The following is a 14,932-nucleotide window of genomic DNA, read 5'->3' as shown; positions in this document are numbered from 1 at the left end:
CCGGCTGGCTATCCAGCACCGCTAGCAGTACAGGGGCACTGTCCCGATCTCCATGGTTCGGGACAGCACCAAAGGCAAACGCTCTGTGCAATGACAACAGTGCTGCCCTGGGGTAGGACATGGCTTGGCTTATGGCTACAGTCAGCAGAAATAAGAAAAGGAAGCTCTCCAGCTGTGGTGAATCCAGGTTTATTGGGTCCCAGGGGAAACCGACACCCAAAGAGCACAAGGGAGGGGGTTGCAGCAGCTTATAAGGAGGGAGGGACACAGGGGAGGAGTCAGTCCTTGGACAAATAGGGTTTCAGAGGGGAGTGGGATACAAAAGATTGACTAAGGGAAAACCCCAATGGGGATAACTTGAGGGTGGGGCCCTGGCCCCTGAGCCAATCACTCGACGCTCTAGCTGGAAGTTTCTAGAGAGTTCTAGAGAGAAGGGTGGGAGCGCTGAGTGACGGACAGGGCACCAGGGAGGGATTTGAGAAAGGGTACATTGATCTCCAAGGCAACTGGGGAGGAGTTGGGATAACTGGCAGCATAAAGGAGGGAAGGGAGAACCAGGGCAGAACCATTGCATGATAGGGGGAACAGAACAGTCCAACTTATACAGACACAACACAACAAGGAAGTGCTGTGATTTGCTGAAAAAAAATTGTTCAGGCATAAGAGGAGAGAAAGAAGTTGTAAAAGTTAAAGCAAGATCCTCGAGAGGCATCAGCACTGCCAGCATCTGTGAGTTCAGTGTGTACCCTCTTTCCTCAGTACATTTGCTTTGGGCAAAACTATAATAATAATAATTCATCAGCTGAAGTAGGTAAGTGTGTCTGTTAACATATCTATCCTAAAATACTTCTGTTGTTAATAAACAGTCAAGTAAAAGCTGCAGGTCACCATAACTTTGTCAGACTTCTCACCCTAATAATCTGTTTCCATTTTGAATTACACTGTGCAATTGGCTTCACAGTGCTTCCTTGCTTTTCAAAAATTTCAGTTTGCTTCCGTGCTTTTCAAAAAAAACCCCCACAATTGCTTCATTTGGATTTGCTGATTTTTGATAACTAAATTGGCTTTTGTACTGTAATCATTTCCCCTTCTATTTCTCCATCTTTCACTTTACAGGGGCTGTAGTTTGGTTTTGAATCTTGCTCTCCTGGTACCAGCAGCATTTTCACATGTGCTGAAGCTCTTGTGGCTGTTCTCATCCAACTTGGTCGAGCAGGCTAAAAGGAAAAGAAATGCAGCTGAATTCTGAGGGATCAGGTTCTACCCACCTCTAACATATTATGCAACTTTTCATCCTTTGAGTAGTCTTATTGATTTCAGTGGAAGAATTTGTTATTGCGGAATGTGAGTAAGATGTCAGAATTTCACCCTAAATATTTCAGTTTACAAAGGAAGCCATGATGCAGAAGAAAACACACCCTGAGCTGCAGCAGGACACAACATTTGCAGTTACAATAAAAGCTGGGAAGCCTTTTACTTCTTTGTGATGGTGGCCTCCTATTGAAAATGTTTAATAAACAGAACCAGTTCTGTGTGAATTAAATGAAAGATGTTCATAAACAACTGAGAGTCTTCTAATCCCTACAGCACCACAAATAATTCAAAGAAGTCTTGAAGTGCCATGATAATGGCGCAAGATGGTTATCTCTGTATTATTGGTTTTGTGTACATCAAAGAAGGCTCTGTAGGAAAAAAATAATGTTGCATAAAAAAACCCAAACACATTTCTTTTAAAAAAACCAGACAATTAAAATTATCCAGAAGTTAAGGAAAATATGAACTAAAAATATTTTGCCTTTGAAAGTCTGTATTACCCTTAAAACAATTTTATGGTGGATATTGCAGGCTCTGGATTAACATAAATGTCTGATTGAAAATCTTTGTAAGGATGTTAAGATTAAGTACACAGCTCTTAAGTTCTACAAACACAAAACTGATTTCAAAGGAATCAAGTGATGAGAATGGATGTCCATGAAACAAATACAATGTGTACATAAAGGCCTTTTTCACCAGTCAAGACATAAAGTGACAACAACTGGACTTGTCACCTGCTTTTAAAATTGCTGAAATTAAAGATTATGGGCAGCACTGAAAAGGAAAGAAAGAAATATAAGCCAGCTGTACCTGTGGTGTGATAACGTTACCTTCCGGATAGACAAGGCACTGGTTGGTCAACTTCTATGTTGTAATTTTGGATGTAAATGAAGTAAAGAGAATGTGGTGCTGAATGAATGACCAAAAACTGTACAGGGCAAATTCCACCTAGTACAATGTCAGCAAAGCCTGGGGACTTGTGAGGAGGGAAGGGAAAGAGAGCCCTTTACTCTACAAGACATTAGAAAACAAATCACAAAACTAGGCATGCCCTACACCAGTGGAAGCATGAAAAACCAGGCCGAAGAGCTGCCCCCAAATGCTCTTATCTCTCTCAGAATATTCAAAACCTTTCACAGATGTAGAAATTCAAGTTCCTGGTGAGTCAGGGCCTCTTGATGCCTTGCACAGTCCCAGGAGCACTCCATGTGGAGGTACAGTGGGACTGCCTTTCATTTCTCCAATAACCAAACCACTGGACAAAGGAGTGGGCAAAATCCTGAAGGCAAAATGCCTTGTTGTCAGGCACAGAGCTGTGTGTTTGCCTTTGTCCCTTTTGCACATGGGGTCACACCCCCATGTCCATACTGCAGCACAAACCTCAGCAACAATGTGTGACAGGCTTTACTCCACACAGAGAGACACTGAGCTATGGCAACCACTTATTTCCTGTCATACCTCTAAATCAAGGCTAAACGAGGTGAAAAGCAAATAGATTTTCAGCCCTTGTAAACTCACAGGGCAAGCTGAATGGATAAACTAAGGTGTTTCATCATCATATATTACCCTGGTGTGTTAGAGTTGGCTGTATAATGGGTTCATGGCCATCTCAAAATGAGTGGAAAGGTGAATGATTCTATTGTGATTACTTGGCTAAAAAATACATGTCAGTAATCCCTCTTCTGCCCTTCACCATTTAATTGTGGTGGTTTAAGGTTAACAATGGGAAAATGCTATGTACTTTTCAGAGGAAAGTGGGCTTTTTTAAGAGATAAATTACTTAGAAACAGAGGGAAAATAATATTCTATTGAAAATTACTCCTTAAGGTCCATGTCCCTGCTGGTTCAGGTTAAAGGATATATGGGCACACTTGCACAAAGAATTGCAGCTCTGCAAGGCTGTGACTGGAGGAGAATCTCAGCTTCTCTGTGTGAAGCTAAAGGGAAAATCTGTGTAGGAAATTTCAGTTCACCTGATTGGCTGGGATGAAAAGTTTCAAGAAAATAACCAGAATGTATCTTCTAATGTGCCTAAAGGCATCATCAAACTGAGACAGCAGTTCAGATTAGGGTCACATGGTGTGCTCACTTCTGTAGGATCCTTAATCTATAAGCATCTGTCGTCAGGGGCCTTTAAGGAGCTGGTCCCCATCTTCCCTAGCAAATGGCTATGTAAGGAAAGAGGAGGAGGAGGAAGGATGCAGGAACTGATTCTCTTGATAATGAGAATTACTGAGCTGCCACTTCTGCATTCTCTAGGGTTCAGGATGTTTCTCCCAGCCCATCTTTATAATCAGTATGAGGACCATTTCAGTGGGAAAGCATAATCATAGTGCAAAAATAATCTCATGACCACAAAGTCATTCTTTAAATGTGGGCTGAACTGCTTATGAGGTTAAGCTGAAGTTGTATTTTTATGTCCAGTGTGGCATTCACATTCTCTGAACGTGATTCCTTCGCCTAGGGTTTTTCTCCTGGGAAGCTGAAACGCAGCAAGAGGCTTCAGAGAACAGGAAAACAATTCTCATCTCATTTGCTTCTCCTGTGTTGTGCTCATGTGGATGTGTTTGGAGATTGTTTATCCAAGGTGATTTCTTGATTGGACCCTGGTGTGAGTTGTTTTGGCTCATTGGCCAACTGTGGCCAAGCTGTGTCAAGACTGGAAAGAGTCATGAGTTTTCATTATTATTTTTTTTGCATTCAGTAAGTATCTTTTCTGTATTCTTTAGTATAGTATAGTATTCTTTAATATAGTATAACAAAGAAATAAATTAGCTTTCTGACAACATGGAGTCAGATTCATCATTCTTCCCTGCCATGGGGCTCGCTGTGAATTTACAATAGTCCAGCTCTGCTATTTGGTTCCTGAAGCACCCTTGGTACTGATCTGGCTATGGTCTACTTGTTCTGAGTGTGACTAAGGAGCTGAATGAACTTCTCTAGTAGATCCAAGTAATGTTTTTCACTCTTAATGCACCTTGAAGAACTACCAGATTCATTATAGAAGTTGCTCTTTCATTCCTCGTCTCAACAGAAAACAGATCAAATCACTTTGGAAGACAATTTGTCCCCATGTTCTATCTGCCTGTTCACAGGATCAGGAGGATCAGATAAACCTCCTGGCTTTTCCATTCTCCACTAATACCACATTACAATGTGCTGGCCGTTTTTCCCTGTCATGTTTTGAGCAGTTTCGAATGAGGTAGATTAAAACCTTTTCATTTATTTATAACAGTTGCAGTAAATTTTAGGGTAAAGCAGGCAGCTGCTGGACAGCAGTATTTTGTTTCGTTCCCTCCTCGAGTTAGGGCTATGGAACATGGGGAACTGATATTAGGTTCTGGCAATTTAAGTCTGTTTAGCAAGGTTCTTAATAATCTCTGCATGTATATCACAGGGAACCTTTCGCATATTGCTTTAAATAATTCAAAACTGCTCCAATATTGTATTAAATAATTCAAGAATCGGACAGGCTCTGTGATTAATGATGTGTGCCTGGAATTTCTGCAAACACAGCAAGGAGTCAAAGTGTGCTCTAGATACAAGTGTCCTGGCATAAGATCCTACTTACTCCTTGCCAAGGCAATAGTATGTATTAGAAAATTGGAAAAGGGCCTGCTACTCACTGGAAAACTGACTGAGGCCAATGGTTAATGTGGCAGCTGCTGAAAGAGTTTGTTCTTCCAGACAGACAATACTAATTTGGCTGAGAACCTCTATTGTCTTCTGAGTTCCATTTTTAATCTTCATGAATAGCATTGGTGCCTGATGTGATAATTAAATGGAAGTATAAATATTTCTGCAAGAGCTGGACGTTTGTCGTTATATTTTACCAGTCTTCACCTGAGAGCATGGAAAGGGTTTGTTTTGTAAAGCAAAGCACTTAAGCTTATTTTGCATGATAACTTAATCCTAAAGTGCTGGGAAGTTGCTGTTCTTCCCAGCTGGGCTTGGGTCTGCGATCATGAAAAGTACCTGGAAGCCTGTTGTCCTTCTCCATTTGCTTTTATGGGCAGATGCAAGTGGAGCAGCATTACTAAGGCAAAAAAAAAAAAACCAAAAAAACCCAACCAACCAACCAACCAACCAACCAAAAAAAACTACAAACCAACAACAACAAAAAAACACCCTAAATGCTAGAATTGCTGAGTTTTCACCTTGTTGACACAGCAACTACTTTCCCTTCTTAGCAGAGATGAAACAATTGTGGTTTAGACAGTATCAGCAACTGTTTTGCCTAGGAAATGAATAGCTTTCTGTAACCTCAATGTATTTTTTTGGTTAAGGGATTTCTTTAAGACACAAAGAAAATCAATGCTACATTGAGGTAGAAATAAAGTAACCAAATCCTTCTAAATAGCCTTTTTTAAAAAAAAATAAAGGATATGCTAGTGAGCAAAATGGAATACCCAGGAAGGAGATTACAATTATCAGCATTATTGGAAATACTCTGTAGATATCTTTATGGGAGTCTGATATTGGACTCCCAGCCCAGCCACCTCAGTTAGCAACCACTTCACAAACCTCAAAAGAACCAGCTGATTTTATTGGGTTTTGGATATTTTCAATGAAAGACTCCACAGGGGATACAATGATATGTGTCCAGCTTTAATATTTAAACGCATTCAAGATTTCTAGAGGAAGAGACAGAGAAATAAAGAGAGCTGCTGCTGTGGCCAATGCATTTGGCATGCCATGGCCAGTGTATTCCCCTCTATGTGCTTCTCAGCTCCAGCAGCAGCTGGTGGCCTGAGGGCCATTTGGATGAGGTGAAGGACCAGCCTGCATGAAACAAATTTTTACAAAAGCTGCTCAGGGAATATTGACATTGGATGCACAAGCTGGGGAGAAGATTGGTGGGTTGGTTCTTAGGTTTCTTTAGTTGTGGCTTTTTGTTGTTGTTGTTGGGGGGGTTTATTGTTTTGATTTTGGTTTTGTTTTTTTTTTTTTTAAGAATGTGCATCTTAGAAGGAATCTCAGGTATTTAAGGGCAGGGACAAAATCCAATGTGTATCAAATGACTGGTATCTAGAACAAAGCTCTGAATGCACATTTGCATTTAAAGAGTAGAAGCTAATGGAAATTTCCCACACAAATCGTTATTTCAATAGTTTAGAGACCCACATTACAATAAACTTCAGCATTTTTACAGAGGCTGTCTTCAAAGTGCTGCCCATTGTTACCTAATAAATTGTAACCTCAGAAGGATGACCAATTAGGGTGTCTCTGTAAAAGTCTCAGGGATGAAACATCTTCCTTAAATAAAAGGGAAACATGCTAATTTTCCATCCCTGCAGATTAATTGAAGGAGCCATAGTATTCTTTTTGTGTTTCAGGGAAGAGCAGGTTGGAAGGGAAGAGAGAGGACATTGCAGGTCAGCCATTTTTGGATTTTGATGGAGTCTGCTTCCCATAAAGAATGAATAATTCAACCACCCACGCCCCATAACCATTTAAATTAGTCTCCCTGTTATTATAAAGCAATGTCTCAAAGGAATAAATAAAGTTGACAAAAATAGTCTTCATAAGGGTTGACACTGATTACATCAGACTGAACTCCCTCACTCATGGGGCTCGTCCACCTTTAAATGTCATCATGAGATGACACCTGTCTATCCTGCTGTCATTCTGAACAGAGAATAAGTCTCTGTTCCCAGTGGCTTCTTTTCCTAACAAGACCAATTCTAAGTCAGAAAGCACAGGATGACAAGTCTTAAACCAGCACAAACTGAATGGTTTCTTGTTACTCCTACTCATAATAGGAGGGGGGAAACCACTGAGAAGAGGAGTGAAGGGGAACTTCATGGCAGATAAATTTAAAATTAAAAAAATGCTGGATGCTGGTTCTGTAAAATTAACTTCTGCAGAAGACCATGTAGGTGAATGAAGTGATGGATATTAGACAGAAATTCTTTTCTTTGAGGGTGGTGAGGCACTGGCACAAGTTGCCCAGAGAAGTTGTGGGCTCCCTGTCCCTGGAAGTTCAAGGCCAGGCTGGATAGGGCTTTGAGTAACCTGGCAAATGAAAGGTGTCCCTGCCCATGGCAGGGGCATTGGAACAAGTTGATCTTTAAGGTATTTCTAACCCAAGTCATTCTATGATTCTGTGACAGAAAACATTGTCACTGCAGTGCTTTGGGTCAATCAGCAGTGGTGATTCGCAGCCAACTGCTTATCTAGGACTACTGACCTTGTGGCTCTGTACTTGACAAAACTGGTCTGTTGGCACATATTTTGTTTTTAAATCTCATTTTTACTGTTGATTGTTCATCTTGCAAGATAACAGACTTAGAAGACCACAGGTACTTCCATATCAAGTGAAATCAAAGGCCTAAGTAGCCCTGGAGGGAAACAGCCTGTTGAGAGAACAAATCATGGCTGGCCTCTGTGACATGGCTCATCTGAAACAGAAATGAGAATGATATTCAGCTTTTCTGAACAAGCCCCAGAACCTTTTTCCTTAGTCAGAAAATAACTTATTTCCTGATGACTTCCAGTTGTTTTATTAAATTTCTGGCACTGAGGACAAACACATTCCAAAATGTGATTGTTCACCGAAACAGATTTTTTTCCCCTATTTTTGCTGCAGTTCATATTTCATTGCAGTACAATAAATTGACATAGTGCCCTCATGCCTCTTTCTCTTTGAGGGTGCCTCAGACATTAGCAGTTCATTTGCCACAGAGCAGCTTAACTGGCCTCCCCTGCCAACAGCACAATGGGGAATGGTTATGGACACTCTGTGATACAAACTGATATCCCCTAAGGGCAGCACATACATTTATAATTTAATTCCTATGGCTTATTTCTTACTATTAGGATGTTTCTCTGTGCTGGTAGGAAATCCTAACTCTGTTCCCATATGGACAGCCAGATAAAGTGCCTGCCTGCCTGTGCTCCTTTTGTCCTGTGCACAGCAAGTTGGGCAGGACACGGAACAGCCTCACTGCCATGGGCATGAGAGGCAAGGAAACAAACACACCTCAGGCTCCCACTTCACAGCTGCTGCCAGGCTCAGTGTGGTCCTGATGCTGTAAGAAAACACATTTAAACAGACATGCCTACACAAATTCACAAAGAATGCTGCATCCATTAGCTCAGGGGAAACTGCACATGATGTGGCTTTTTGCTATTATCCAGTCCCTTTCCCTATGTGTCATTTCACTTCTTTGAAATGCTAAAGGTGCACTGCAATCCAAACTCTCCCAAATTCAGAAAGTGTATATGTATAAATGAAAGAAGGAACTAGTTGCTCTGAGCTACTTCCAAATCTAAATTAAGTTGCACTTACCAAAGAATGTGTTCAACAGCACCAGGACCACCTTGTTCATATTTTGTGTGTATTAAAAAAGAGCCATCCCCATTTTGTTCTAATAACATGCTATTCAATAACTTCAGGTAAGAATACAGAGGATTAAAATGGTTTTACATCTCTCCCAGCTTCTCAAGCACCTGTGCTATGCTGCAGCTGCACACATTGCTCAGACAAGATATAGCAGCAGGTAATTCTGCAATCATTGGCCCACAACATACACTGGGATCCAGCAATCTCCTGGTTAGTCTGGGTTTTAGAGGAGAAGCTAAATCCTCTAAACTAAGTCTCCTAAGAAAAAGGAAACAAACCTATTTTATTAAACAAATATATTTGACAATAGGATTATCTGAGTTTCTAAGGTTAGCATCCTGCCTTTCTCAGAAAGACACTAAGCACACCTAATTAACACTATAAAAGAAACTAAACATATTGGTTGGGTAGTAAGATTTTCTTTTTGTTCGAAAAAAAAAAATTGTCATGACTAAATGAAAAGGACTGATATCTGGCTTTAAAAATGGAGGAGGGAGAGGAGGTATGGTGAGAGAAATGAATTACCCATTGATTTATTTTTTTACTTAACAGCAAAGGGGAATGAGCAATTTAAGGTCAGCAGCATATTGTTCAGCTGGCCTCAGATCCTGCAAAATTACCAGCACTGTGTGTTGCAATAAATTGCATGCTTTTGTCATCCCTGTTTGTTTGAAATATGTGTGAAATGAAGAGGGAAACAGCTAAGCCCAGCATTAAGAACAGCCCTGATCTGCCTAGAAGGTGAATGGAGACAAAATTGTCTGTTTTGTTGCTGATAGGAGAGTCCCTCTAATGCACAATCATTCCCACTGCTCTTGTAGCTGCTTCCTTCCCCTGTACCAGGGGCACACACAGCCAGGTGGGTCAGGAGGAATGCTGGAAATCCCAGCAAAACCACTCCTCCCATTTCTCTCCCCCTGTACCCCACTGATCCACCCCAAAGGGCTCGTGTTTGATTCTGCACAAAGTCTGTGTGCTGTCCTTGTAGTGCTGCAGGCTGCCCAGCCATCATGCCTGCATTTACTCCAACAGTCCCTAAAGAACTCACCCTGTGCAAAAGGGATAAATTAAACTCAGAGGTGTGGCTCAGCCAAGGCACTGCATCACACAGTGAGCAGGTTACTGACAGCCCAAGTAACTTTTCACACTAATGACTCTCTCATCAGTCCAGGAAAACAGGTCCTATTGCTCCAGAAGGTCATACTGGCCTTTATTTTCCTCCTGGTGATGCAAGCACTGATTATAGTGCAGTATCCAAGACAGGCAATTCATGTCAAAATGTGGAGAAAGTGGCTTTGCTTATTGATGTGTTGTCATCGCAACGTTCAGCCTTTCTGTTCGTAGCTCTTCACGTGAGTTACAGCAAACAGAGCCTGTGCCTGGCATTCACCTGCTCCCCAGGCAGCTATTACTCAAAATGCACAATGGCCTGCAGGACACTGAGAGATTTGCCATTGCTCTATTGACCAGACACAGCCTTGTGCTGCACTGTGTGATGAAGCAGTGTCAAAATGGCATTCCAGACTGGAAAAGTCAGAAAGCCACAGCCTGGATGTAGCCATGATATTTTCTGAAAAATCCTTTCCTTAGGATTTTTTTCTCCTGAGAAGCTGAGAGGCCTCAGAAACGAAATGTAAACAATGGTTATCTGCTGCTGTGGAATGCAACAGGTGCATCTGTGATTGGTTTCATGTGGTTGTTTTTAATTAATGGCCAATCACAGTCCAGCTGTCCAGACTGTCTCGGTCAGTCACAAGCCTTTGTTATCATTTCTTTTCTATTCTTAGCTAGCCTTCTGATGAAATCCTTTCTTCTATTCTTTTAGTATAGTTTTAATGTAATATATATCATAAAATAATAAATCAAGCCTTCTGAAACATGGAGTCAGATCCTCGTCTCTTCCCTCATCCTAAGACCCCTGCGAACACCACCACACCTGGACAGGTGAACTCTTTGCTGAGTCAAGAACTTCCTGGGTGGCTGGGCCCAGAGAGTGGAGGTGCTGCATCCAGCTGGTCACTGATGGTCCCCCAGGGATCAGTGTTGGGCCCCTGTTCAATATCTTCATTGATGATCTGGGTGAGGGGAGAGAGTGTACTCTCTGTAAATGTGCTGACAACAGTAAGTTGGGTGGGAATGTCAATCTGTCAGAGGCTAGGAGGGCTCTGCAGAGGGATCTGGAAAGACTGGATTGATGGAATGAGACCAGTTGCATGAGGTTCAATAAGGCCTGTTGTAGTGCATTTTTGTACTTTGTAATACTTTGAAGTAGTTTTGTTTTGTATCCCCATATTTTTCCCAAATGGTTTATCCCAGACTGTACCCCCCTCCCTTTACCTGTGTTATCCCTCTCCCTGGATGAGATCATCCCCAAACCCCCACCCTGGCTCTCTGTCAATCACTCTGCATCCCATCCCCTCCATCCAGAAGCTTTGGTCCAGGTTGTCGAGTGATCAGCCAGAGGCCAGGGGTCAGCCCCCCAAGCCTTGCCCCATACGCTGTCCTAAATGTCCATCCCCCAGTACCCATCCCTTAGGGTCACTCATTGGTTGGTAAAATGTTCTCTACTTTGGGTTTCCACCTCCCTTTAAATGTGACCTTGGCACATCTCCCGGGGCTCCTGCCCTCAGGCAGGAGGGCCCTGAGGTGCAGGAGCTCCTTTGGGACTCCTAATAAAACCTTGGATTAACCCCTGCTAAGAGTCGGCCCTTTCTCTTCTACCGATGTCTCTGGTGTCTCTTGTGCTGCACAGGCGCCCAGCCCAGGGGCCCTCAGCACCCTCGGGGCACACACAGAGAGTGTCTCCCCCCAGCCCAGGTGCCCTCAGCACCCTCGGGGCACACACAGAGAGTGTCTGCCCCCAGCCCAGGTGCCCTCAGCACCCTCGGGGCACAGAGAGTGTCTGCCCCCAGCCCAGGTGCCCTCAGCACCCTCGGGGCACACACAGAGAGTGTCTCCCCCCAGCCCAGGTGCCCTCAGCACCCTCGGGGCACACACAGAGAGTGTCTCCCCCCAGCCCAGGTGCCCTCAGTACCCTCGGGGCACAGAGAGTGTCTCCCTGCTGCCGACTCGGGACAGGCTGAGGGTTTCTGAGAGGCTCACAGAAGGACAGAGACAAAGGCCCAGTGCCAGGTCCTGCCCTCATGTCCCAAGAAGCCCCTGCAGTGCTCCAGGCTGGGGGAAAAGTGGCAGGAAAGCTCCCAGCAGGAAAAGCCCTGGGAGTGCTGGGTGGTAGCAGCCAAAGGTGAGCTGGTGTGTGCCCAGGTGGGCAAGAGGACCAAGAAGCCCAAGGGCATCATGGCCAGCAATAGTGTGGCCAGCAAGGCCAAGGCAGTGATTGTCCCTCTGTGCTGGGACTGGTGAGCCACACCTGGAGTGCTCTGCCCAGTTTTGGGCCACTCAGCTCAGGGAGGACATTGAGGGGCTGGAGCAGGTCCAGAGAAGGGCAATGAAGCTGGTGGAGGGTCTGGAGTACAAGACTGAGGGGCAGTGGAGGGAGCTGGGGCTGTTTAGTCTGGAGAAAAGGATGCTCTGGGCAGAACTTATCACTCTCCACAACTCCCTGACAGAAGAGGGTGGCCAGATGGGATCAGCCTCTTTTTTTATTAATAAGTAACAAGTGATAGGACAGAAGGAAATGGCATCAAATTGTGCCATGGGTGGTTTAGATTGGATATTAGGAAACTTTTTCTCACCATAGGTTGTCGAGCAAATGAATAGGCTACTCATGGAAGGCCTGGAGTCACCATCCCTGGAGGTATTTAAAAGACATATAGATGTGGCACTTGGGGACATGGTTTAGTGGTGGCCTTGGCAGTGCTGGGTTAGCAGCTGGGCTCAATGACCTTAAGGATTTTTCCAACCTAAATGATCCTATGATTCCATGTACATGCTTGTCCTTCTTTTGTATATTCTTACTTGATGGGCACTGCAGCACCTAACAAAGGAAGTGCCATGAAGCTCCCCATTTTTCATTTAGGCTTCACTGGGCAACAAGATGAAGCCACCCTAATGCTGCAGCTCAACGAGCTGTGCAGCAGTGTGAGCCACAAGGCAGCATGCATGGGAGGACTGGAAATTGCTGTTTGTTGTGCCTGATCCTCTGTCAGCAATGCCTTCAGTCTCTACTGCTTCTGTGTATGAAAGTACTTTTTCCCAGCTCATCCACGGGAAAGGCAGGAAATATCCTGCATGTAATTTACCCTTGCTTTAAAGAAAATAATTACAGTTTTTACTGTGTGTCTTTGATTCTCTATGTAGAATTTTTTTTTCTTCCCTTACATTTTCCTAATCAATACATTGTCTCTCAGAGGACACAAGCAGACTCATCAATGGAGCTTTCTGGCCCTACAGAGGCATTGGGATCTCCAAGTGCCTCCAAGTCCATACTCACACTAGGAGTACTCACACTGAGCTGGAGCTGCCACACAAGTTTTGGCCATTGATAAAGGCCATTCCTCAGAAACCACCTTTCCCAGTCATTCCTCCAGTCCTTGGCTTGGTCTTTGTGCTCACACACACCTACCCTCTGCTACTGCTGTGGTCCCTTGCCCCTGTAAGGATTACACTTTATTACATTTTGGTTTAGATATAATCCTTTCATGGCTTGTCTAGGCAAATAACAGTATTCCAAATCTCCCAACAAACAGAAGGAGAAGTCATTGCAACCCCATAACTTGAATTTGGTGGGCTGCTGCACTTTCTCCCAGTTCCTGCAGGGATTGGGGAGCTGACTGCCCCAGGAGCCACTGTCTCACCAACACACACAACACTTTGTGCAGCACCAAGAATTATCTGCAGGCACCTATCCAGAGTCCTTGATTGCCTGGATCTTGTTTCTGACCTAGGCAAACCCCAAATTCTGTAGGACCCAAGGTCTCCTCTCAGGATCTCTCGCTGGTCAGAGTGTCCCTGAGGAAAGTTGGAAAGTCTCCTTTCCCAGCCTGGCCCTTGAAGAAAGAGTCAGAGCTCTTCAGTTCTCGGCCTCAAGGTTGTTTATTGTATCTTATCTATAAAATATTTTCTCCTGTCCAGCTGAGGTCCACTCAGCAAGACAGTCCAGGCACTCTGCCTGCCCCCAGGGCAGTGTTATGTCTTTATACTAAAAACTATGTATACAATATTTACAATTACTTTCCAATACCTATCACCTATGTTAGACAGTGAGCTTCTACTTTAAACCAATCTAAAAGTCCCAACATCACCCAGAAGATGGAGGCCAAGAAGAAGAAGAGAAAGGCTGGACATGCCCAAATCCATCCATCTTGCCCCCTGAACCCCCATTCCAAAAACCCCAAAATCTACTTTTTCACCCTGTGATAAATTCACTATCAGTCTACTTAAACTGTCGTGGCTTGCAGATCTTCATCGAAGGTTGGTAACTTGCTCCACGGGTCAGAGTGAAAACCACAGGGGCATCCTGGGCTCTGTGCCAGGGTCTCTGAGCCCCCTGGCAGGGGTCCTGGCTGCTCAGGACAGCCAGAGGGATGTCCTGGGTTCCAACAGTCTCCAGCCTGTCTCAGAGCAAGGGGGCAGTCACCTCTAATGGAAATAAGGTGCTGCCCATTAGCAACCATACTTCCAACCCTACCCTGCCACAGGTTTTAATTAATGATACATTTAACTTGCATAAACGATGAAAGTTCCCCCAAAGGTGCTTATGATATTAGGCACGTACATTCATGGAGCTGTGATCCAGCCCTCATCTTCCAGAGGATCTTTCTCTAAAGAAAAACTCCAGTGTCATCCACAGTTTTGGAGGTCTAGAGGAAACTCTTCTAAAGTTACACAAAGTATTTAGCACAGCCCCACTCACTCAAAATGCCACTGTGTAACTGACAGACTTCTGAAAGCAGCTTTTAATTTACAGCAACAGGACCATTTTTCAAATTTTCTAAGGATTTTGTGCATTTTACAGTGAAAGGATATTTATTGCCACTTTTATGTGTAAGCTGACTACAGCTCCATATTACTTGGGGTATAAAGAAGATGAGCAAAAGGCCTTTAAACTAGTGTTGTTGCACTTCTGATCTTGATTGATGTTGACACCAATTAGCAGAAAAGGAATCTTCCAGATAAAGGAAAAGAAGATTTTATTAAGCCCTAAATGCCAAGAGTCCGAATTCAATGCAAAATTCATTAGTGCTTATGGCAGGAGTCCTACCAGCTATTGCCAAGGGGTTAAAGGGAAATAAAAATTACAAAAATAGGATTTTCAGGACTTTTAAATCCTAGCCTGAACAGTAAACTTGTTTGGGTGATTTCAGCTTGCTG

The sequence above is a fragment of the Agelaius phoeniceus genome, chromosome 1 (assembly GCF_051311805.1).
Source record: "Agelaius phoeniceus isolate bAgePho1 chromosome 1, bAgePho1.hap1, whole genome shotgun sequence".
NCBI classification, from domain to species: domain Eukaryota; kingdom Metazoa; phylum Chordata; class Aves; order Passeriformes; family Icteridae; genus Agelaius; species Agelaius phoeniceus.
Note: the sequence above shows the minus strand (reverse complement) of the source record.